Source organism: Equus caballus, chromosome 1 (genome assembly GCF_041296265.1).
Source record: "Equus caballus isolate H_3958 breed thoroughbred chromosome 1, TB-T2T, whole genome shotgun sequence".
Lineage (NCBI taxonomy): Eukaryota > Metazoa > Chordata > Mammalia > Perissodactyla > Equidae > Equus > Equus caballus.
The window spans coordinates 113,096,522-113,121,290 of NC_091684.1; the positions used below are offsets into that span (position 1 = coordinate 113,096,522).

General features: G+C 37.9%; 2 long non-coding RNA genes across 2 annotated transcripts in view; one reads left to right on the forward strand and one right to left on the reverse strand.

Moving 5' to 3' along the window:
- The window catches only part of LOC102147761 (uncharacterized), a 78,676-nt gene that overhangs the window by 38,224 nt on the left and 15,683 nt on the right, over positions 1–24,769 (reverse strand). The window contains exon 3 of the long non-coding RNA XR_001379101.3: positions 19,493–19,586. This is a non-coding gene — a long non-coding RNA (uncharacterized lncRNA). The remainder of the gene's footprint in view (positions 1–19,492; positions 19,587–24,769) is intronic.
- Positions 15,576–21,752, forward strand: LOC111775351 (uncharacterized). The gene is made up of 3 exons (XR_002810974.2): positions 15,576–15,709; positions 16,953–17,092; positions 19,420–21,752. It is a non-coding gene; the product is annotated as an uncharacterized lncRNA (long non-coding RNA).

Below are 24,769 nucleotides of genomic sequence, written 5' to 3' on the forward strand. Positions count from 1 at the left end.
AAAGTGGTTGTACCATTTTATATCCCCACCAGGAATGGATGAGAGTTCCAGTTCCTCCATATCCACAAAAACACTTCCTATGATCAATTTTTTTGGCTCCATGGTATTAGACATTTGAATTGGAATGTAGTGGTATTTCATTGCTGTTTTAACTTTATTTCCCTGATGACTAATGATGCCAAATATTTTGATATGTTCATTTGTCATCTTTATACTTTCTTCGAAGTGTTGGTTCACCGTTTTTGCACATTTTTTAATGAGTTCTTTATTTTCTTATTGTGAAACTTGAAAATTCTTCCTATATTCTAGATACAAGTCCTTCGCTAGTCTGTGGCTTGTCTTTTAAATTTTTCAACAGTGTATTTAGAAGAACACAGTTTTAAATTTTGATGAAGCTAAATTGTCTTTTATTTCATCTTTATGGATCATGCTTTTGGTTTTATTTTGAAGAAATCATTTCTAACTCAAAGTCACAAAGATTTTCTTTCTCTCCTCAGGCCACCTGGAGTCTCTGAACTACCTAGGATGGCCATTAGTTGCTCAGGGGCTTCTAGTACAAGAAACTGTTCCTCTTGGCTTTATGCAACGTACCATTAAAACAGTTGGTAGCTTCATACTGGGCTCTCCTGGAAATGGAAACTCTTACAGACCCTGAACCTGTGACTCTCCATACTCAGCTGCCCATTATACTTTGGGTCACGGAAGGAGCACCTCACAAACTCAGCATGGCTATAGAGGCCTCCTCAAGACAGGATGGAGTCATATCTGAGCCCTCTGGCATATTCCACCTATGGGAGGGGGTGGCTTCTCCTGTCCTCAGTCCCTTGGCAGATGCCTTGGTGGTGAAGGAGGTTACCCCTCCCCCAGACAGCTTAGCTACCTAAGAAGCCCCTTGGGATTAACCCAGCAAATAGCAATGGGAGTTCTTAGACTATGTGATTCGTACTATTGACTATCATATGTGATGGAGCTCATGGAATGTTGTGGCTTTCCATTGATTGGCCAAGATATCCCTGATAAAGGATAGGACCCAAAAGGCAACATATTTAGTTAAGTTCAGGCAGTCATCTTAACACTGGATGCCCTGGCCGATTAATGGTTCCATTTTCACATTTATTATAAGCTATTTGGCCATTACCGAAAAATTGTCCCTTTTGAGGTAAAAGACTCTGGGAACCTTGCCTCACACATACCCAAAATGTAAATCAAAATCTTACACGTCTCTTCATATGCTAAGGCCACAATACAAGGCCTTGTCAGGACATTCCTTATTTCTTTTAGGATTAGAGACATCATTGGTAGTAACCAAGACACACATTTCACTTTTCAAAATATACAATGCAGGGCTCTTAGAAAAGGTCTTCAAAACTCACATGTCCCTAGTAGGTCCCAAATAGTGGGTTTAACTGAGGGACATAGGAGTCTCCTCAAAAACTCTTTTTGAAATCCAGACCATCAGAGAAACCCCTAAACAAGTCTTTATGTTGCTCAGACTTTAACTTATCTTTACAAATTTTTGAACCTGCCTGGATCTCATCAGGGCTGGAGGCCAGACTGAGGGCACATGCTCTGCTGGGATATATTAGCCATAGATTGTGCCATGAGCCAGGTAGCTATTTATCTGACAGGCGACCCATTTGAACCTAAATTTCGACCAAAACAAAAAAAATCCTGTCAGGCACAGCCACACACCATTCCCATGACTGCTGGTCTTACTACTCCCAGTCTGGGTGTTTCATTGATTTACAATCTGGAGGCCCAAATCCTCCAAATAAGCTGTTGTTTCAACCAAACATGGCAAATGCTGAGACCCACATCAACCCAAGTGGGTATTCACTTAAAAAAGAAAACTCCAGTCCCACCTCACAGATGGACTCTCCCTGGCCCGGAAGCTCACCACTGGCTGAACTCAAGATCTCGCCACTGGAGATGCCTTTTTCCTCTGCACTGGAGACAAATTCATTCTAGATGCTAAAACCTCTGTCGCAGAGATACCCATGGGCTGCGTCTCCTAAGGCACAAATTGGACAGGGGACATTTTTGCATTTCTTCCTTTGATCTCAGCAATTCTATTATGTTTCTGAGCTTGCTGACCGCTTATCCTGTGATCCTTGCTCTTTGCCAAAACATGCACCCTATACTACCAAGTCTAAAGAGAAATCTGGTAGACAGTACTACTATCTGTATCATTCTAAAACTTAATGGGGATTATTATTTTCCCCAGAAGGCACCTGCCTCATACCAGTCAACCCCTCAACTTCCTGGGAGAGGACCACTCACTCCCCAGGGCCTTCTCCTACTCTCTTTTCTTCCGTCAACTCTTGTCCTGCATCTCAAAATATAACCACTCCTTTCCCTTGGTAAGATCCAAATATCACTACCACTAACATTTACATATACTTTTCTAACATCAGTTAATACCCTCCAACAACATAACTGTCAGACCTGTCACTTTGACCTGAATGTAGTTAGAACATACTTTAAAACTCCACTAAAATATGGTTAGAGGCAAAAATTCCAAGTCTATTTTCCTGGCTAATGCCATATAAATGGAAAACTTTAGATTTTCTCAAATTTTAGATTTGTTTTTTGTGGTAAAAACAGACTCCTTTCTGTTTGCAAGGTCATTTCTAAGTTACAAAATTATCCCCCTCCCATGGTTTTAGAATTCCTATATTCCCCCTTTCAATCTTGGCTGCTGCACTCAGAGACAGGAAGCTCACAGACACTTTTTTCTTGCATCTGTAGTGAAAACCTTAGCAGCAGAGAGTAACTTCTCTGGCTCTGTCAGATAAATGCCTTCATTTTTCTCTTTTAAGAGTCTTTTTTCTCAGTGTGTTTTATTTTGGAGTGTTTCTACTGCCATGTATTAAAATTCACTAATTGTTTCCTCTGCTATGTCTAATCTGCTGCTAATTCCACTACTATGGACTAGATGTTTGTCAAACATTTATATTTCGAAATCCTAACCCCCAATGTTTTGGTGTTAAGAAGTGAAGCCTTTGGGAGATAATTCGATTTAGATACGATCATGAGGATGGTCTCTTCATGATGGTATTAGTGCCCTTATAAAAAGAGACCAGAGAACTAGTTCTCTCTCTCTACCATGTGAGGATACACCCAGAAGACAACGTCTGCAAAGAAGGAAGAGGATAGTCACCAGACACTGAATCCACCGGTACCTTGATCTTGGACTTCTCCACTTCCAGAATTGTGAGAAATAAGTGTATGTTGCTTAAGCCATGAATCTATGGTAATTTGTTATAGCAGCCCAAGCTGAGTCAGATACCCATCCAGTGTGTTTTTTTTTTTTTTTTTGGTGAGGAAAATTGGCTCTGAGCTAACATCTGTGCCAATCTTCCTGTATTTTTTGTATGTGGGACACCACCACAACATGGCTTGATGAGTGGTGTGTATGTCCGCATGCCTGGGATCCAAACCCATGAACCCTGGGCCACCAAAGTGGAGTGCACAAACTTAACCACTATGCCACCGGGCCAGCCCCCATCCAGTGTGTATTTTATCTCAGACTTTATAGAATTTTGTGCCCATATTCCTCTATTTTCTATGTGGGATGCCTGCCACAGCATGGCTTGACAAGCAGTGCATAGGTCCACACCCGAGATCCAAACCTGTGAACCCCAGGCCGCCAATGCAGAGCATACAAACTTAACCTCTGCACCACTGAGCTGGCCCCTAGAATTTAGATTTGGGACTTTGTTATATCTCCATGTTAATACTTACCATTTGAACATATTAAATACAGTATATTTGTTTTAATGGCTGTGTCTGAAAAGTCTAAAATAGGTGTCAGTTCTAGGTTAGTTTTAATTGATCGATTTTTCTCAGGAAAAGGATTCCTATTTTCTGGTTTGCTTGCCTTTTGAGGAATGTTTGGTTAGATGCCAGACATTGTGAATTTTACCTTGTTGAGTCATTTTGTATTCCTATAAATATTCTTGAGCTCTTGTTCTAGGATGCAGTTAAATTACTTGGAAACAGTCTCATCTTTTTGAGTCTTACTTTTAATGCTTGCCAGGCAAGGCCAGAACAGTATCTAGGGCCAATTATTCCTCACTACTAAGGCAAGCCTCTTCCAAGTACTCTATCCAATAATTTATGAATTATGAAGTTTCCCAGCCTGGTAATAGGGAGCAAGCACAATTTTCAACCCTGGATGAAAGGGTGCCATGTTGGATACTGTTCCCTCTGTTCCTTTCAGGTGGTTCTCAGCATTGGGTAGTTTCTTCACACACATGTGCTGATCAATATTCTGCTAAATGCTCGGGGAGCCCTCTGCAGATCTCTGGAATTCTCTCTTCGTATAGCTCTCTACTTTATGGTTCCTGTCCTGTGAACTCTCAACAAACTAGTCTCTCCAGACGTTCATCTCTGTCTCCTCAGCTCTGGAAGTCAGCCATGCTCTGCCTGGCTTCCTCTCGCTGTCCACAGCCTGGAAACTCCCTCAAGGCAGTAAGCTGAGGCAGGCAGAGGATTCACCGTGTTTGTTTCCTATCTCTTAGACATTACTGTTCTTCTGTCTGGCATCCAATATTATGGAAACCATTGCTTTCATCAATTCTGTCTGGATTTTTTGGTTGTTTCAGGCAAGAGAGTAAATCTGTCCCCTGTTACATCCCCTTGGTTAGAAACCAAAGTCCTCCCTCACCTTCCCTCTAGCATAACTCCTAGTACTGTTCCTGTTTGAATACTGTTACCCTGCTATCTCTTCTCTTTTCTCTGGGTTTAATTACACCACCACCCTCTTTTATGGAATTCCATCAAATACAATGTTCTGTCTTTAATTTCCATGTGTTTGAGCCAATTGACTTCTTTCTTTCTTTGTATTTTGTCTCTTTAGCTTCCAAAGTAAAAATTTTACTTGTCTAGTGCCAATTCTCTACTTCTTTTATTACGTAGCCAGTTGGCAAGTTAATACATCAATTAAGGCAGCCCGTTCTTTCTTTATTCCCAGTGTACATGCACAAAGAAGAGAATATTTGTACTTGATATAAAGTTATGTTATCAATCAGGAATATCTGTTGATTCTACCATGTGCATCACACTAGCCAAGAGGATGGCTGGCATACAGATACCATCTTCTAGGAATTTAGACTCATGTGAAGAGCGACAACCCTTCAAGTTTCTTCATATTTCTGATACAACATTAATTTTTTGTCACTGCTCTAGTAATTATATATATATAATAGCAATTTAATATAGTAAATAACTATGGTATTATAATATAGATGCGTGAGGTGGGAAAATACTTTTAAAATCAGAGATTGCTGGAATTAAATGAGATAATTTAAGAGTTCCTAGTAGATTAGTTAAATAAATGATGGCATATCCATAAAATGGAATGTTTTAGAGATTTACAATAATATCATAGAAAAATATTTAATGACTTGGAAAAGTGCTCTTGATATTGTTAAGTGAAAACTTCAGTTAAATTGCTTATGTGATATGATTGATATATATTGATATGCAATTATCATAGATAATTCTGGAAGAAATGCCATACATTAAGATTTTAATGTTGGTAAATAGTGAATTTACAGGAGATTTTCAATTCCTTTATTCCCACATATTTTCCGAATTTTAGAATATGTAGCAAAAATTATTTTCATTACTTTTTTTGGTAGAAAAATAATGAAATTGTTTTTTTAGTTAGAACTTTTAGCACAAGGTCTGTCAGAAAGTAAGCAGTGAATAATTTTAGTTGTCTCATCTCTTTCATATCCTCCTCCCTTTCACTGCATAAGTTGTTTATTACATACTGCCTTTATTTTTAAGTGTTGTCTATGTACACATCTTGAATAACGAACAAGACTATAAACTACCTGAGTAGAAGATCATAGCCCTCCTAGTATTCTTGACTTCAACTAGTACAGTGTTGGGCTTCACATATGAATTCAAAATATATTTATAGATCGTTTGGGTTTTTTTTTTTTCTTATTTTGCCTTTAAATTGTTTTGTACATTAGGTATTAAGAATCGAACAAGAAACTGATTTTTCTTCAATATTTTATAAACTTTAAAAAGATGGGGAAGTTTATGATACTTCTCTTTGACAACCAAATTCATCCATTTATATGCCTGATACTTTTTATGCAAAGAAAATGTGATCTTAACCACATATCAGAAAGTTGCAAGAAGCTCTCCATTGGGAGTGAATTACTTTTGATTCTATGTGATTATTTGTTTATTTCCCGTTCCTTTTTTACACAAGTCATCAGATTTGTTTGAAGTCATTCCAGGCATAAGGCTTTTTTTAATCTACTGACAAAATTCAATTTCTGCCTGCCGTAATCCGGATGAAGGGAGAAAAAAGCACATGAGGAACTTGCCACTTCATGAAATAATTTCATTCTGCAGCCTAAAATTGTTACTAAAGTCTGCAACACTTAATTAATTGAAATGACTCTGGCCGTGGGATTCTGTGGTGGAGAGGTTCCTAGCAGTTACATGTGATTCAACCTGAAATTTACTTAAAACCGAAAGACACTTAAACATACATTAATGAGTGAAAAACGAAGACCCTGTTGAATTTAATCAATCAGTTGCCTATTTTTTCTTCTTCTCCTATATGTTGTTTTCCTTTGGGATTTAATAAATTTGTTTATTTTCTTTTGCTAAATGAAGATCCAAAATACGTTTGGTTTGCAGACGTTAAAGATGGTAGTAAATGTCGATAAATCTTTGTTATAAGATAATTTTTCTCAGTTAAAAAATACCAAAGTACGTATCCAATTCATGTCATCAAAATGATATCTTTTAGATCAATGCTCAACTGGTCTGATAAATGTGGCTATGGAGAGTGGCATCCATACCACTGATATGAAATTCTCGTTTAAATAGCTCTGTCAACTAAAGAACAAACCCATTGCCACATATTCATATCTAGTTCATCAAGATTTCTAGAACTTAGACCAAGTCCAGTGTAACTAAAGCTAACAAAATAGGCTTCACCTTTGAAATCTTACCATAGCACCTGAAAAAGAACGGCTGACATTTAAAGATGGAATCACAATGGTAATTTGATGTTTCTTCGGTAACATCTTTTTTCTCTTTCCCTGAATTTTTATTCCCACATCTACAATTGGAGTTGAGGCTCCTATTAATTTGCACAATATCTCCTGGCTTCCTTCCTTATCCAGGACTTGTACTGCTTTCCACCTGATTAGTCTTCATAAAACCCTTCTTCCACCAATCTCAATAAATATTTATTGTTTTCGGATAAAGTCTGAAGAATTTGACCATGTATTTAAGGCCTTCTCTCATCTCCACCAATCTTCAATTTATATCCAGTGTTTCTTGTTCCAATTCATTTGGTCAACTATCTCCTCAAAAGACTTTGCAGAAATATTCCTCAATTGCTTAGAATCAGCTGGAAACCATGCTGGGTCCTGGAATTGTATACTTGAAAAAAAATGGTCCCTGCTATCAAGAAACTTAAAGTGAGGACAGAGAAGAAAAACACTGGATTGTTTCAGCATAGGCTCCAAAGTTTTATGGGTGAGGAGTGTGTGCAGCCTGCTGTCAAAGCACAGAAAATGGACAAATAAGCAAGGTTTTGGCAATGGCAGCACACATCGAATCTGACAAGATTTTGTCATTTTGCTTGATCAATGAAAGTAACTACAACAAGTACATGAAGATGGGTGTAAACCCTTAGATGTGAAAGCAAAAATGACGCTTCAAACATGTAGGAGGTATGGTTTGTAAACTCATAAACATGAAACACACCTTTTTTGTGTTCTCTTTTAATTGTTACTATTTTGTTGAATCCAGAGAGTGAGTTGGGGGTCACGGAATTTCTCTGGATGGCCTCTTCCCACTCTCAGAAACCCTAAAAATGTGATAAAATTATAAAATTAACAAAACAAAAAAATGAAGAAAAAGCAATGGGGAAAAAAAACAGTGCAAAAAAATTTAAACTGAATTCCATCTTCCTGAGTTCAATAAGAAAAGTGACTCCTTACATTTGTATCTCACACTTTTTTTGTTGTTTCTTTTTGTGAGGAAGATAAACCCTGAGCTAACATCTGTTGCCGATCTTTCTCTTTTTGCTGAGGAAGATGGTCCTGGAGCTAACATCTGTGCCCATCTTCCTCTGTTTCGTATGTGGGACGCCACCACAGCATGGCTTGATATGCAGTGTGTGGGTCTGCATCCAGGATCTGGGCCCATGAACCCCAGGCCACCAAAGAAGAGCAGGTGAACTTAATGACTATGCCACCAGGCTGGCCCCTGTATCTCACAATTTTTAGTTTGCTTTCCCCACTATGAACTCAAATGAGTACAAAACATGCACAAGTTTTTATAACCCATTTTTTTTAAGTGAAGAAAAGGAGAAATTGGGACATGTCTAAGGGCACCCAACTTTACACGTGATTGTCCAAACATGCTTCACATCCAATTTTTCCTGCCAGGAACCCAGTATTTTTCTATCCCATCCTCAGGTGTGATTGGAGAGACTCCTTTGGACAGTGTCAGCTTTAGAGTTCCAAGATTTAGTGGTCATACTTTCATTAAGTTCAACCCATAATTGAGATGTAAAATAAAAGGCATATGGGACTTCGAATCAAAATTTAATAACAATTGACTGAATTTATATGATTAGTGTGATCTTGATTTGAGACATAGATTCAGTAGCCTAGAAAGATCTGAATCTATTGATTGCCTCAATGGATTTTAGCTATGTATTTATCTAGCTATGTATTTATCTCTATCTGTGTGTATTTAATGAGCTTCAATGAAAAACACAACTGTGTTCCACTTCATTCCGTCTCTAAGATGCAGTTGTATAAACAAGCAATAATAGCACTTGCTTTTCAGCAAGAGTTGTCCCAGACAAATGGAGTCAAGAAAGGTTCACATAGTGGGCAGTGTAAGTGTCACACAGTGGATGAGCTGCTCAGAAGGAGGGAAACTGTGGAAGTGGCCATGCAAAGCAAAAGTGCAAGTGTTTGTAAGAGAGCTCAGAGTGGTTCTTTTTTTTTTGCTTTTAATTCAGGTAGTATTCTCAGACTATAAAAAATGAAGTGATGAACAATTATAATAAAGAAATGGTCAACATATTTCAACCATTCTTATACCAGGGCCATTTTGAATGGTTTGAGTAATTTTTTTCCTTTCTTTTTCTTTTTGGTGAGGAAGATTTGCCCTGAGCTAACATCCATTGCCAATCTTCCTCTTTTTTTGCTTGAGGAAGATTAGCCTTGGGCTAATGTCTGTGCCTATCTTCCTCTATTTTGTATGTGGGTCAACACCACAGCATGCCTGATGAGTGTTGTAATGCTGTGCCCTGAATCTGAACCCACGAACCTGGACCACCAAAGTGGAGCACACTGAACTTAACCGCTATGCCACAGGGCTGACTCTTTTAAATAATTTTATCAAAATTGTAAAAGTAATATGATAGCATTACAGATACTTTGATAAACCAAAAAAACTTTTTTGTACCATTAGCCTACAAATACAATCATTCATGTTTATCATCTGAAATATTTTTATCATAGGCATATGTATTTTAAATTGTAATATGGTGTATATACAACTTTGTGTTGTGCTTTTACACATTTAATTATATAAGTACTTTTTCAAGATGCTAAACTATTTTCCTAATTACATATTTAAATACTGCATTTTATTCACTTTATTCATCCCACTTTGTTGACTTTAGGATTATAGGTCTCAGTTTTTGTTTTTGTCACTTTTTTTTGCTTTTAAAAATAATATTGCTGTGTTGTATACAAAGGTTTTTTCCAAATTCGTGAGTATTTCTTTAGGATAGACTCTCAGAAATATATGTTCTCTGCCAAAGAGCCTGAATATTTTACAAACATTTTTAACATATGTTGCCAAAATGACGCCTGAAGAGTTGTTGGTTTAGAATGTATTTATATGAATGGGTTGTTTACTTATAGTACAGATGTTTTACAGTAAAATCCCAGAAACATTGAAATGAAAACCATTATCAAAGCTAAAATACAATAAGCAGCAAAGAGAGAGAAGAAAAGAAAATAATCGTATATGCAAAAAACAAAACAATGTTGGTTTAGCAGGAAGCCAGGGAATTATCAAAGACCAGTGAAATTATATCAAAAACACTCAAAGATCTAGCCTGAAGAGGTCAAAGATGGGACAATTGGAGCACTAATAAAAGTGCAATGGGTTTTCACGTCCTTCCTTGGATGTATCCAATCTAAGATCACTTATTTCATTTAGGTATGACATCTCTTTTTAATCTCTGACACTTTTGAGGAGCCCTGACCACTAATTGCATGACTTATATTTAAAATAAAAGATAAACTGATTAAAAATTCCGACGAGGATTTAGAATTTAGTGTATAAAAGTCACCTTATAAATTTGAAAATACAGGGCAGAGCAATAGCTATCTTGAGGAAACAATAGCTTTTACTGCTCTGAGATAAACACCATTGGTTGCCTGTCTTAGATTGTCTCTCTTAGTTAATCTAATCTGCATATGATTTTATTATGTTTCAGCTGATAATGAAGAACTATGCCTAATCCCATAATATCAAAGTGTCTTCTCCTAAGGAATTCAAATTGTTCTGCACTTGACCTAGTGGCACTAAAGACATGGATAGCATTTGTGTGTGGAGATCTTGCCAGGTCCTACACTGTGTCCTGTTCTCCTAGTTTATATACCAGGATCCCAGAATGATTCTGAAGACTGTAAGTTCTGCAGAGCTGGTTGGATGGAGTGTGTGGTTCTCAGACTTTAGTGTGCATCAGAAACAGCTGGAAGTCTTACTAAAACACAGATTGTTGGACTCCCTGCCCAGAGATTCTGGTTCAGTAGATCTGTGGTGACCTCAAAAGTCTATTGGGCAGAGCATAGCCTGAAAAGATGAGGCTAATCATTTGTTCATATTTCTGCAAAGCCTCCTATGTAAGAATGTGCATTTCTAACAAGCTCCCAGAGGATGCTGAGCCTATCAGACCAGGGATCATACTCTAAGAACCAACAATGGGGTAGTACAAAGAGCCTCAAAGTCAAATGAGCCGGAGTTCAAACCCATATTCCACTACTTAAAATTTACATGAGCCCAGCTTCCCCTTCCCATCTGTAAGTGGGGATTCTCGTGCAAACTTTGTTGAGAGTATTATGATGAGTCAGCTGAATCCAGTTTCTAAATCTCATGGATCTCTGAAAGCAACCAATACTTCTGCCTGCCTGTCAATCTTACAGCCAACCTGGGGCTACAGGAGGCATGACCTGCAGAATTCAGTCCAAAATCTGAACATTTAGCATGACCACAGGTGATGACCTGACTTTGATTTGTGTTTCAAAAAAAACCCAGTTCTCGAGTGGAATCAGCTTCCTATCCATACCAACCTTGAAGACCATCTTACCTCAGTTCACTTGGGGGCCTCACCTCCTGAAACTCGGGGTAAGTTCATGCTCCCAGAGGTTTCAGAGGGTCCCTGAGTATCCCAAGGATGCAGAGACCCAAGCTCAAGTTCAAGAAACCCAAGCGGACATTTGCAAGTCTCCTAATTAAGCAAAAGTAGCTGACATTTGGCCATTTGCATTATAACGAAGGGTAAGGAGTGGTCACTCCCATAACATTTGGTCTTTAAATCAACTGCGATAAAACTATCCTCTTGCCTATATGCCTTTTATGTCTTTCAGTGAGTCTCAGAGTTTTAGGTCCAATAGTCGCTTTGATTTTTTAAAAATGTTGTTGAATCCTCCATTAAACTCAAACAATAACATGTTTGCAATAACACATCCTTCTCCACTTTCAAAAACCTCCTCCATGCCCACCTGTTCTTCAAAGCGCTTCCTCTTACAGTAATCACCTAACCCTTTGTGTACGACTACCGTGCATCCGTCCCTATTGTTTTGGCCTGTGCTGTCCCATATCAAGTCTTTCATCTGGAAGTTCCCCGTTGAGTTTTTGTTCTTTGCGCACATTATAATACCCCTTACATAGCCCCCGGAACATTGCTCTGGTGGATAATAACAGTGATCTTAATAAGGACCTACAGAAAATAACAAACACGACAATAGATACAATATCATATGACAACTCAGATCACAAAATCAGCCTTGCAACCGGAGTCCTTCGGGACTGGTCCAAAGCACTTTGTGAGAAATGGCAGCAGTGGGCTCTCTGCAGGAGGGGTCCCCGACCTAGTCTGTGATGTGGCAGAAGTGCTTGGCTCTGCGGAAGACAAATGCAAGGCCACACTCTGTGTTAGGAAACACTTTGGGCTTGGTGCTATAAATAATAATAAAGATAAATAATAAAAAAAGTGAAATGTTTTAAATGAAAGGTGATGCACTGTGAACTTAACACACTGGCCCTTTAGCCTTTCTGTTAACAAGGTAATCTGATTGCCATTGATTTTTTTCACCTCTGTTACTAAGAAGGTGATGAAATGGTGTCCCCACAGATGTATTGAATCAGATACTAAACAAAGAGCAACATAAAGAACAATTATCAGCAACCTTGCTTTCAGCCTGCTGATTATGACATTACTGGGAAGACAAGGTCTGGGTGACTTAAAAAATAAAGCAGGGGGAGGGGTGCGTAGATAAAAGGGACAAATGCAGGTAAGTTTCTTCTGAATAGACAAGTGTTCATTTCAGAAGAATTTCACAAGGAGCTTTTTCTCTGCTCCACAGCTTTAAAAGGGGCCATTTCTACTTCTGCAGTTTACTGATAGGCATTCTAGTGTGATCTAATTAACTACTTTTATTACGCCACAGAGAAAATAGCACAGTAGAGTTGAGTGACTAATGCACATGTTTATGCTGTATAGATTGTGGCTGAGTATTGTAAAGAAATAATTGTTTATTGGCCTATTGGGGTTCTCTGAGTAGCCCCCAAGAGTGAAGTAAGACCCTAAAATACTCTGCAAGAAAGGCCACACTTCTGACCTGTCAATGAACCTCATAGATGATATGTGATGAATGATTAAGAGATCTTGTTTGAAATGTATGGCAAGGGTGGAATTGCTTATGAATGCTGACTTCATGGCCTCTGCTGAATTAATTTCCTAATCTCAAATGTTTTCAGGTTTTATTGTTTATTTCATTCTCATTAGCCCAGTTGCTAAAGTCCGTGGTAAAGATATGTATGTCTAAGCAATTTTCAAACCTTTGAGCGTTTGCTTTTGCTTCCATAAGAATGCCTCCCTTATCTTATTACCTTTGATGACGTATGCTTCTATGGCAATCTCTCATCATGGCATTTTCTCAAGGGCAGTGCTCCAATTCTTCTGCCCTGCCCAACGTTGGCAGCCATTACTAATTGACTGTGAAAGTGGAAAATGCAGTGGTGTGAAGAGATCTCTTTTTGGAAACTCCAGTACAGTTTGGGAAAGGTAGTCAACTGAAGCGAAACAAGTTCAATAGTGCTATCAGGCCATATGGTGGTTCTAAAACAATATAGAAAAACTTGCAAAGGAAACAACTGGTCACCACAACTGATGACTACAATTTCAATGCAAGGACTGAGTGAGTCAATGAAAAGAGCAGAATTAGAATTGTTGGCCCTATCCCATCATTCTCTTCAATCTCTGCAAGGCAACAGTCTTGTAGATATCAGACTTAACAATAGGGGAAAATATAGAAAGAGGTGTAAGAAGTCAGAAGATATACTCCAAGTAGGACAGACAAGGAGAAAAGAAGAAAACTGGAAGTCGTAAACAATTCATGTACTATGACTCAGAAATTTCGGCTTGGGAAACATAGCATAAGGAAAATGATAAAGCTAGAAGAAAAGAAGATTATGCATAAAGATAATTGTTCAGTCTTGTTTGTATTATCCAAAAAAAGGAACGCTGAGTAAAAAGAAATGATAACATCCATTACAACACGTGTTAAACGAGAAAAATAAAATGTATTTGGAATAAGATTACAACTATGAAGAGAGAGAGAAGTGGTTTTGGTTTTGCCTCTATCACTGACTAAGAGAATGACCTTGAATCAGTGGTTCTTCACTCTGGATGATTTTGCTGCACAAGCGACATTTGGTGATACCTAGAGAAATTTTTGGTTGTTACAACCGGGGAGGGAGTGCTCCAGCACCTAGTGGCATGGAGATGCTGCTAACCACCCTTCAAGGCACAGGGCCACCCCCACAACAAAGGATTATTTAGCTCAAAATGTCAATAGGGCTGAGAATTGGAAACTGCCATAAACAAATTCCGTAACTTCTCTAAATGTGTTTTTTGTTTAAATCTAAACATCAAAAACAATAATACTTACTGAACAGGATTGTTTGGGGAAGTAAATGAGATGATCTATACAGAAGATCTGGTTTGGCTTTTAGTGAATTCGCAACGCAGTTATAGGATTTATCTATTACTATCATTCCCATTTTTCGGAGTAGAAAAAGGAATGCGGGTAATTAAATGACTTTTATTCTTCCCTCAACTGTTTAATTTTTTCCAAACTTTCTCCAACGAGCATAATTAATTTTATAAAGGACAAAATATTTTAAATATTGTTTTTAAAAGAAGAAAGACTTTGTTGCAAAGACAGTAACCATATGTCCATTTTTGTTATTATTAAGGAAGTGGGGAATTTGAGGACTTGCATGGCAAAGCAAACTCAGCCAATATCTTTTTCATTTTGGAAATCATCCAACTGTTACAATATAGCCAGTGAAGTCTGCCAGCATCTCATACTCAACCGCAGCGATTTATTTTCGAGTTAAACTTTGAGATAATGAAGGTTCTGAGCATGTCAAAGAGATATTCTTAGGCATCGTTTTATGCAAAAGCATTCTTGTTACAAGAAGAGTGATTGGTTAATACATAGTTCCAAACAGATAATGGCCACTTTATTGAGAATTTGCAATGTTTATGGGGGCCGATGGTGAAAAAAAGTGAAGTAGCGCTTATTATTATTTTATTATTATTATTATTATTATTGAAGAGAGACAAAGAACTACATGTGGAGGAAAAGTCTTTCAATCTTAACTCTAATGCTACAGAGTCTAATTACGGTTAAGAATGGAATCGTGGGGGAGAAAAAATAATTTTCCCTCTACCCTTCTGAGTTCTTAACTGAGGTCCCAGCAATAAAAGACTGATTTATAAGAGAAAAGTGAACAGAAGTTCAGTAGCACGTATACCTCATGTAAACAATGAACATAACCCGGAAAAATGAGTAACTCAAAGAAGTGGCTTTGGAATTCAGGATTGTATACCATCGTGTAGAGAAAGGGAGATATAGGCCTCTTAGGAGAGAGTAAATGATATTTAGGAAGGATAAATGGACCCATAGACGACTAGGTGAGAGTATGATAGTTTGCGACAAACTTGGAGTGTAACGTAGACTTCTAGTCTCCTCTCCTGTGGTAAGGGTCAATCCTCCCTAATTGATGAAACTGCCCAGGAGGGGCTTCATGACAATGGAGTTCCTTTTGGAGGATTTATCTTTAGGCAGATGAGGGGAGTTCAGAGAAAGCCTCTCCCTGCATTTGCTGTTTTTCCGGTGCCTACAGCTCAAAATGATCAATAACCGAAGCAGAATGTTTGGGGGTGACACATTCCGCTACCCTTCAGAATCCTGCCATAAGCCTCTGTCCAGTTGGCAGTGTTCCTAACGCAGCTCAGGTCATGGCAACAGCCCTACCAAGTTGGCTGGTAGTGACCACAGTTAAGTTTTGGGCTAGGAAAGAGAAATATTTGGCTAGTCAATTAAAACCGAGAAAGCTGGTAGGTAGAGTAATAGAAGCTTCTGGGGATTATTTCAAGGAAAGAACTCCCCAGATTAAAGACAAGTGGGCTGGAGACCCTTGGCGGGTGGCTGTATGGACCTGGCAAGTGTGCACTAGAACAGGCTGTGTACTTGCTCTCCCCGTTCTCCTCACGTGGGCCTGAAGGGTCAGCTCAAAACAAAATACGCTGGAGGAGCAGGGCCATTGACCAAACTTCTTACCTGAGTATATTACGCCTCTGTGTATTTCCATATTAGCTTTTTTGTATTAGTTATAGAGGAGGTAGGGAGAAATATTTTTAGAAAATGTTCTCTTGGTATTTTTCAAGCGGACAAAAAAAGCAAATAACACCAAGTTTAAAAGAAATTGTACTTGTGGGAGTTCCAGACCATTTTGGTCAAGCTAACCAGGCCTGATATTTTGGACACGGTTAAGACACGTACTTGAACTTCTGGGTGGCTATCTAATTCAAACCTTCAGCGTTATGGAAGTTCCTTACTAAATATTAGTGTTAGAAATGCCTTGTCTTACGAGAGCCTCTGATAGGAAAGCTCTGGAAAAATGCAGGTCTAAACTGGGAAAGGCTTTTCATTATTTTTTTTAAGCAAATAAAACCCCAGAATGGATTTTCTTTCCAAGATGTGTTTTGTTTTATCACAATGACCTTTCTAAAGAAAGATGAAGCCAGCCTCAGGTAAAAAGAAATGGCCACATTTCATCTACAGTTAGCCTCCGTGACCCCTGAACTTGGTTTTTCTATCTGAACCTCTTTTCATGCACCATTTCTCCTGGTGTCTGATAAGGGACACTCAAGTGCTCAAGCAAGCTCAGACTGGAACTTTGACTTTCATAAAATAGCCAGCAAACAAATTCTCTCCCACTTTAATTGGTGATATTATTCCTCTGTTTTTTTAATACCACAAGGCGTTGATAAATTTCAGAATTCAGGAAAGTAAAATGGAACCAGTAAATCAGGCTCCATAACCAATTGGAGATCCCCAGTTATCATGCATGATATTATATAAGTATTTATATATAATGTGCAGATATATAAATACACACCACCACACTTCTGTGTGTTTACACACACAAGCTATATCATCTCATCTTTTTTTTTTTTTTTCCCCTATCTCTAACACAAAAGTCAAGGGGTTTGGGAGCACGCACAAAAAAAGAGATTTCTAAGAGAGCAGGCGATTGGGCCGGGGTCATTCGAAAGGGTAATTATTGTTAAATGTCAGGTTAACTCTGAAGGCCTCAGCTCATCCAACTGAGAGCAGATTAGCCCAGATGGAGACATTTTCAACACGGTGCTGTCTGGCCAATCAGAGACAGCTGGGATTAGCCAAATACCTTCTCTCATCTGCTTGCTCACAGAAAGGTCAGTTTCTGCTCATTGCTTCTCTTTTAAGATGTGCTTTTTTTTATTTATGGCAGCCGTGTGCAGGAAATCAGGTCCCTTTTATCAGTGAATTAAATATTCAACATCTAAAATGCACTTTTTGAGAGTCAACTTCATTCACTTTCAAGACCACTTTTATCTTTTTTTAAGTGCCGAAGATATACTGGACGCGTGTACGCGGTGCATATTTCACCTCCAGCCCTCCCGCTAAGCTGGAGGTCTGCCTGTCGTGTTTTGCGTATTTTTGAAAGCCTACTTGTTTCATTTCATGCATTTTCTTCTTTAAGGGCGCTGGTTTATGTTTCCTATCATTTTCTTCATAAAAAGAAGAGGGGAAAATGAAACTAACCCTGGAGTGCTCTAAAAGATAATCTGTTTTTATGTACAGCTTTTTCTCCCCCTAAGCAACGTAAATGAGCATATGCATAAAAATCAGTGACAAAATGAACAGTAAGAAAAACAAAGATCACGGACTTCTGATTCTTTCAATTGTGTATGTATGTGCATATGTGCATTGCGCACACACACACACACACACACAATCTGTAAATTATCCATAGGAGGCACATCAAAATTTGCTGACTATATTATATAATATATTCATATACGAATATGTGTGTATTCTTAGAAAGAAATATGGGTGCCGCTTCTACATGCATCTTAAAATGTATTTTCCCATTTCAGAATGCAATCAATGTGAGACACTAGAGCACTCATCTTATGAAGAATTTGTTATAAAAGCTGAATAAGGACATTGCGAGGAAACCCTTGCCTCGCTGCTAACACAAACCTGTTTTCATTATGCCACTTCCACACCATGGTGTTTTATTCACCCCTGCCCCAACTCCTCCCATTGTCTTTATGAAAGTGAAGATATTTTTAACAATAAGACAAAAAGGATAGGTAAAACGGAGTCTCTTATCTGGAAAATTTACTACAATTTTACATAATATAGTTGCTTTAAATAAATACTGAATAAAATGCGGAAGGCAATATTAACAATGATTCATTCCTTTTAAGAATATCTGCTTTGGTTAAGCTGCATTAAGCATTTATTCTACAGTAATATACAAAGCAGTATTTCTAAAACCCTAGGACGTAGCACCAGCACTTGGTTTTTAATACCATTCTCCAGTACGAGGAACGAGGGCTCCTTAGAGAAATGGTTGATTTGAGGACTAGCACAGATACAAGCTGAGCCTGTAGGGCTAGAAAGGAAGTACTCAAAAAACAACCCCATTTGGTGGGAGTACATCAAAGGGACATGAGCGTCACCCGAAAGAGTGTCAGTGAAGTCATACTGGATTATAGCTCAAAGTAGAAAATGAATATCCATGAGCCCATATTGATATAAATACATTTTGAATAAATAAAAGAGGGAGAATAGACAAATCTCGCACACACAAGAATTCCAAATAACTTATGTAGATGCTTTGCCCTCAAGAGGAGAAGCATAACTCGTCATCCTTAAGTGTGGGCTGTTACGTGGTGACTTCCTTCCACAAGCATAGTATGGAAAGCAGGGCAAATGAGTGACTTCACAGTGGAGAAGGCTGACAAACACTACCTCAGCCAAGTGGTCAAGGTTAACAACAGTGATAAGGTCATATGGATAATTTGTACCCTTGATATGATATGATGAGAATGGCACTTTACTGCTGTGTCCTTCTTACCTAAAACACATAACCCATGTCTAATCATGAGGAAAAAAAATCAGACAATCCCAGTTGAAGAAAATTCTACAAAATACTTGACTAATACTCCCCAAAATGTCCAAGGTCATCACAAGCAAGGGAAGTCTGAGAAATTGTCACAAGTAAAAGGAGCCTATGTAGCCACAACAGCTAAATGTAATGTTGTGTCCTGCATAGGATCCTAGAACAGAATAAGGATATTAGGAGAAAAATGGGAAAATCTGAATAAAGTATAGATTTTAGTTAATAATGCATATATCAATATTCTTCACAAATTGTGACAAATGTACCATACTAATGTAAGATGTTAATTAATAGGGGAAACTGAGTTTCCGTAAATCTGTAATTTTGTAAATCTAAAACTGTTTTAAAATAAAAAGTGTATTAAACAAAACTTAGGTCAATATCTTGAAAAATTAACTCAAATTATGTCAAATATCTACACTTTTCATTATTTCAAAATACTTAAATATTCAATTGCAGTTATAACGAAATAGCTTATTAGTGTTGTTGAAAGAAAAATGGAGGGTTGAAACTCTATCTCAAGAATTCAAAGAAGGATATGACACTTCTTTTAAAAAATCAGCTCATAAATCTTAAATCTCTTCTTAGGCCAACATATTCAAAGTCCAAATAATGTATTTCTTCAAAAGTGACCATTCTGGCTAATATGATCCACTCTTACCTGGCGCCCACGAATTGGCCTTCTCTCTTCACCTCCACTCTGGATTTCGACCTGAAGTTTGACCTCCATGGGTCTTCAGTTTAAAGGGCAAGCCCTAGGAAATGCAGAAAGAGTTCAGATAAGTACAAAAATTACCTGTTAAATACTAACTAATTGCCCTTTTCCAGCTTAGCACTAACAGTACAGACTCCATAATGCCTGGAGATCATTCAGCTAATAACATCAATAAAACATTCCACCAGATTTTGCCTTAATTATCTAAGTAGTACAGGTAGAAACATTAAATTCAGTGGATGTGAATATTTATATCAATGCTTTATCCATTCAGGATTACACATAACTTTCATACCAAACTTCAGCCAATTATTTCTCATTTTGTTAATAACAATTGTGCTTCCAATTGCCACACTGGCTAATTACAAGTCCATATGTATTTTGATGAACTGTACATGTAATTTTCTAAATAGTTTCAGGTTTTTGATTCTCAAGAATGATCAAATGTGAATAAATTTTAATGTCCATAAGACAAATTCATTTCTAGTTCTAAATAGTAGGAGATATACTGGTCTGTTAAATTACATTGTGTTTTGGAGCTAAAATACATTTGACTGTTTTGGATTTTTGGGGAGAGACGAGCTTTGTTGCCAATTTGACATCTAGAGATTAAACCAGATAATGGCTATGATGCTGGGAAACTTACAGTCTTTGAGACTTTTCTTTTAACAACCTTTGGGTCGCAGTAGAAAAACAAAATCTCAGAATATTGGTTTACTTATATAATCCCTATAAGAGAGCGGGCTAGTTTAGGTTCACAAAAGAAATAGAAAATTCCTGAGTTTGCCCATTGCTGTCTTGTAGCAAAATAAAGCCACAGAGAAATATCCTTTAAGGCAATAAAAGGAAGGTGTCTTCTGGTACAGACATATTTCAATTGTTATTGTTTTTTGAACTGACTGGATGGTACTGGATAATAATGGGGCTATTTTTGACAGTCTCTTATTTATGTGTCTCTGGATGTGTTTGTATATGTGTGTGGGTAAGTTTCAGTGCTACATACATCAGAATAATATTTAAGGTTAATATGGTTGAAATGAATTTTTTTATCCCCCAAATGCATTGATTTCTAGATTCCTCTAAAACAATTTTAAATTGTATACCCACTACAAGAGCTTGTTTACATAAGAAGTAGGAGATAAATAGAAAAAATTCTTATAAAAATAAGATTCTAGAGGAACAATTGAGTTCGGGTTTGTTTTTTGAGACGCCCAAGTTGTAAAGTTGTCGAGAAAAATTCATATTAACTTACTGGGGAGATAACTTAATAAATAAAATCTTTGAGCAGTTGACCTTTGTGGTGCAAACATCAATGGAGATGAATTCACTTAATATGGGGATAGAATTTCTGCAGGACTTTACCTAAGATGGTATGTTTTGCAACCTGGGCTTAGAAAACAATCTGTGAAACTAAAATAAAGTGGAAATGGACTGACTTTGACTTGTATAGCTATGCTATTATTTTGATTTCAGAAATTTATATGAGGACAATTTACATAAATGTTTGCCTCAGCCTGATGAGCCCCAGATCAGACAGTCCCCAGATCTATCCCCAGTACTCACTGAGCACATACTATATGCCAAACTATGTACAGGTACTGAAGAAACACGAAAACCTATTTTGCCTCTAAAAGTCTTAGAGTATCTTCTATGTTTCTGTAGCATTTATAACAGTTGCAGTTTATTGATTAATTACTTAATGAATCATGTAATATTTTCCTATTTCTATAGATTATATGCTCCCAGATAGCAAAGTTTATTCTTTGTTATCTCCAGTGCCTAGCAGTATCTAGCACATAGAAAATATTTAAGAAGCATTTGCCTAAATACAAAAAAGTATAAATGAATAGGAGACCCTGTTAGTTATTAACCCAATATACATTCTCCTTTTTTTCTTGCTATCAAAATATTAGACAATAGTTCAGCTGAAAAATATGTCTTAACCTTCCTTCCATCTTCCAGGTAGTTGTGGGCCTTCTTTGGTTCTTTTTGCCCTATGAGTTCCTGCTCCTGCTTTCAGTTTTGGACTGGAGCAACCAGCTGGCGCTCTACCAGTATCTGGGAGCTGTATTATGAAAGCCAAGCTTTGGGGATGATAAAGCAAAAAGGCCCCTGATAGTACCATGGAACTCCCTGACCAGCAATGAAGGGGCTCCTTCCAGACTCCTTTAGCACAACAGAAAAATAAACTTCTATCTTATTTAAACTACTGCCATTTCCTGTCTCTGATACTAGTAGCTCAACATACTTTTTCTAAGTGATTCAGACCATTATAAATTTCTGTTGCCGGTAATTGGACATATGTAGCAGACAAACTAATCCCATTAAGACTAGTGTGTTATTTTTTACCCCACAATTGAAGACTCTTTTTGATTGGCTTAAATCAGTGGTTCTCCACTGAGGGTGGTTTTCTCCCCCTCCCCCCAGGATATCTGACAACATCTGGAGACACTTTGGTGGTCACAGCTGGGGGAGGGGGGGCTTGTACTGGCATCTAGTGGGTAGAGGCCAGACATGCTGCTATTGTCTTATGGTGCACAGGACGCAGCCCTGCAACAAAAAATTATCCAGACCAAAATATTAATGGTGCCAAGGTTAAGAAGCCCTGGGTTAAATCTTTATTAATTAAGTTGCTTACGCAGCCCACCTAACCATTAACTGTTGATTAATGTTTTTTTTTTTGTAATGTGAGCCTACTTTTTGACTTTGCCTACACAGAAAATGGTCATTTTTCCTTACATCATAAGGTAAAGTTTATTAAATAAAGGTGTGTTTTACTTTTGTGACTAGATGGCGGAAGTGGGTAATGAACCAGGTATCGGCCCGATGAATTCTCCTACAGAAAAGTAGAATAATACGAAGAAACACAAGAAAGCACCAAGTAATGAAAAGGCTCATTGTTACAGACACAACCGTTAAGACAATGATGCTGGAGAGTGAAATAAAGATGGTGATGCAGCTCAGTGAACGTTTGATTGGAAATGAAGCTGTAGTTGAATTGGGAATTGAGACACTGGAATAAGATTCCTACTATGGGAAAGTGGGTAAAGTTGAAAGAAGTCCTTTTCTCAAACCCCATCTCTAAGAATTCCTCACTTTCCTCTTGGAAAGAAGAAAAAAAGGAAAGAGGGAAGGAAGGGAGGAAAGAAGGAGAATGAAGGAAGGAAGAGAGGGAGAGAAGGAGGGAGGGAAGAAATGAACAATTGTCTGGCACTAAAATGTAATTGAACCTATGAGTGATAATTTAAAACTAGCCAAAATTAAACTAAGTAAAAACAAAATGCACACAGCCTCCCTAAAGTACGGAATGACTCTGTACTTGTCAGCAAAGTAAACCTCATCTAGCATTAAACAGTATTTATAGGTAACTTTACAATCATTGCTATCAACCGAAAAAAGCTACAATAATCCGATTGCCATCACTTTAACCAAAGCCCGTGTTGTAAACCTTGTAATTTTCTGCTGTCATGCTCAGCCACTTTCAACACATTTAAATTAGAAAGGACTATGCTAATTTTGCTTCAGAGCCAGAGTAATCATTGCAAGACATAATTATCCTTTTTTTCCCAATCGTTTTATTCTCCAGTGTTGTCTAAATTCAGCCTCAGTTACCCCATGTGCTTTTAAGCTTGTGCCATCTCTAGCCCCTACCCTGCTGGAAATATTCCTTTCATCTTCCTTAGCTTTAAAGAGCTTAGATGTCCTTTTCCAATAGCCATGTTATTCCTCTGTGATCTTCCCGAGGAATAGTGTGTGAGTCTAAGTTGGTGAGTTAACTCTATATTTAATTAAAAAGGACTGCCCTTTATTTTCCTTATATTAATGCTTAACATACCATAGAACTGACTCAAAAAGAAGTAATAAAGGGATGGCAGTTGAAACATTTGAAAAGAGATGCTGGGGAGGCGTCATGTCTGCTTTTAAATACTTGAAAGAGAGAAGAGACTTATATTGATTAGAAGACTAAACTGGGACAAAAGAGTAGAAGTGACAGAGAAGGAGATTTGGTGTCCAAATAAGAAAGAATTTTCCAGCAGTTGAAGTGCAGTGGTTTCCTTGTGAAGTGGTGAGCTCCTGAGCCACAAGCGTTCACCTTGAGTTCAGAGACCCCCAAACTGAGAGAGAAGCGTATTGGCAATCTCCTTTCTCTGTATAGGGCAGAGATTTTTAACTCTAACAAACTGTATAAAAATGAGTTTGATATTGATTAGATGGTATCCAACTGGTCAAAAGGGGCAAAAAGATCCAGGAAGGAATAAATAATATTTTCCTGGCTGATTGAGTGGGCATCTTCTCACTGTTTAAGTACTAGACATGGGAGATAAGATGACTCTTTAAATGCTCAATCATCTGAGGAATCTATACCCGTTGAATTCACCTCTATTTATCCAGTGTCCTTCAAATTCTTCCTAATGATCTGTGTTGTCACTAGCCTAAGGCATCCTGAGCTACCTGTCTCCTGATAAGTAAGCCACCAGGAGCTTGGTTCTTCTTCCCTCCAGCAATAAGAAGGGTATCATTAATTACATTGCTTTAAGAGTTGAATGGGTTGACTCATGGAGAGTCATAAGTTAATCATTTATATTACTGTTCAAGACAATCACCATGCTTTAAGCCTAACCACAAGATGTCCAAGTCTAAGCGTTACGTTGTCTGCTTTGTAAAAGGCTGGAACCAAAGGCGGAGGGGCGCTAATGTCAAGGAATGTGCCTGTGATATTCCTGCTGAGAGAGCCTGCTTCTCAGGGAGCCTGAACCTTTCTCGAGTGAGAATTCGAATGCTGCAGGAGCTGGAGTTTGAAGGAAAGGGTGACAAATGTAAGGACAGAGAGCCACCGATTAGTCACCGAGGTCTCAATTGCATCACTTATGGCCCTGAATATCCTAACATCTGCAACTTGTTTTGTGTAGGTATCAAAGGAGAGACCTCCATAAGGAGGAAATTCAGCTCAGTCTAGAGGCCAACAGATTTCAGTAGGCTCTTGTCTTTCAAAACACTCTAAAAATGGGTTCAGGTAAATTCCAGGACCCAAGACAATGTTCCTTATACATATGGAACCAGCATCAATGTGCACACATTCATATGCATTTATTTAATGCAATCTGCATCATTGGCAACTATTTAGATAATTTAGTTGTCACTAGTATAAGGCACTAACAAAAAAAGGAAAGTGGAGACATTTTCTGGAATCTTCAAATGCGTACTCTATGCCTATGGATATTG